This window comes from Sinocyclocheilus anshuiensis, unplaced genomic scaffold (genome assembly GCF_001515605.1).
Source record: "Sinocyclocheilus anshuiensis isolate Anshui unplaced genomic scaffold, SAMN03320099.WGS_v1.1 scaffold356, whole genome shotgun sequence".
Lineage (NCBI taxonomy): Eukaryota > Metazoa > Chordata > Actinopteri > Cypriniformes > Cyprinidae > Sinocyclocheilus > Sinocyclocheilus anshuiensis.
The window spans coordinates 1,054,624-1,056,572 of NW_015554097.1; the positions used below are offsets into that span (position 1 = coordinate 1,054,624).

The 1,949-nt window shown below is 32.6% G+C and overlaps 1 protein-coding gene across 1 annotated transcript in view; it reads left to right on the plus strand.

Annotated features, from left to right (window-relative positions):
• The window catches only part of LOC107669515 (G-protein coupled receptor 98-like), a 142,545-nt gene that overhangs the window by 4,390 nt on the left and 136,206 nt on the right, over window positions 1-1,949 (plus strand).

A 1,949-nucleotide genomic window follows, 5' to 3' on the forward strand; every position in this document is an offset into this window, starting at 1 on the left:
CCGGTACTTAAGAAAACCTGGTACCGTAACGTTTTCATTTTTTTAGTACCGACTTGGTACCGAAATACCGGGTCTTTTGACAACATTATTGTGCACAATGCACATTTCTTAATATTAAGCATAAAATGTGCTTTAATGTCACTATTAATGAGGATTGTATGATCTTTGAATAATATTGGTCTTTAAATGCACGATATTTCAAGTGTACCTAAAGTATACTTGAAATCAGGGACGTGCACAGACATTTTGTGGGGCAGGGGCTCAAGTGGAAAAAAGGGCAATTCTCATATTTGTTTATTTTTTTCCTAAACAAAACGTTAACTATATTAGGGGTGTGCAATATTTACAAAAATATATCTCAATATTTTCTGGGATTTTATCGATAACGATAATTAGATGATATTTTACTGAGTATCTAAGTCTTGTTTTAGGGGGACGGCTGTTGTTAGAATTGAATATATGCATGGAACGTTCTTTAGAACTTCTGCATAAAGATAAGCCAGTTCGTAAACTTCCGGTGAAGCTCATTTGATGTTGTGGTATATATAGGTAGAGACTCTTGAGACCCTCACACAAACCTCTCCTGCCTCATTCTTGTCAGAAACAAAATACCGTAAATAATGATAAATGACAGTTTCATGTTATTTAACAGCATATCATTTTATATGCCGAGCCAGGTAATTCCAGGAGAGAACCCAGACACGTAATTGTACATTTAAATGCAGACAACTAAAGACTATCGTAACTGTTTAGGCTAACTTTAGCTGGCTAGTGGTGCTATCTCGTAAAGGACATCATAATGGTATTCTTGATAATAATCAATAACTTCGCTTCATAGTCATGAACACATTTTTAAACACTTATAATATTTTAAAGCCTTTATTATTTCTCAACGCTACAGCTATGCAGTAAAATTCACTTTAAAGATTCACGTTTCATTCATGAAGATGGCATGAAAAATGTGCCAGAAATGTGTCTCCTGATGGAAAACAAAGACCTTTAAGATGAAAATGACATGAAATTACCATTATAACCAGTAGATGAAAGCAGAGGATCACTTATTAGCTCAGTTGCCATTTCAACTCCCTTGTTTTTTTGTTTTTTTTTCCAAGGTCTTGCTTTTGGATTTATTATAAAATGACTATTATAACAAATTTTAGTACTTTTACTGTACTGAAGTATAAAGTACAACAAGAGCAGGAAGTCACAAGTCTCATATAATTTAAAAATTAAATAAGCCCAGACCCCAACAGCCTAAAAGGGTTAATTATTTAAATACTTTAACTTGTTAACTACAAATTAAAGGGGACATAACACACAGTTTCTGCCAATGTCATGTTAATCTTGAGTACCTATAGAGTAGTATTGCATCCTTTATATCTTCGAAGAGTCTTATAGTTTTATCAGATTTACAAAAGAAAGATACAGCTTTACCCGTCTCTCCGAAAACATCATGTGACACACAGCAGCCACAACAGCACTTATGTTTTATTTATTTTTTCCTTTTTATTCTAAAGATCCCCAAACGCATTAACTATATCTTGAAATATCTTGATTCTCACCTTTATAGATTATGTTGATCTATAGTGGGCGATGGTCAAAGTAACCTAATAATGTAATCTATTAACTATGCATAAAAACCTGTCTGTTTACTTAATTAACAGATATGGGTGTCATGCCATAACATATTTTTAATACGACTGAATTTATATTTAATGTGAATTTAACATTGAAAGTTAATGTGAATAAAAACATTGCAAGTTAGGCTACTACTCATAACACTTTCATTGTACAGAAAGAGAGCAAAGAACATTTGCATTATCAAAGAACATTTTCACTGACAGTCTAATTCAAGCATTCTCAAAAACTCCCATTAAAAGCACTGAAGCTGTTTACACTATGAAATGAATATCTTACAGATTCGTACACACATTTGCACTTTGTTGTTT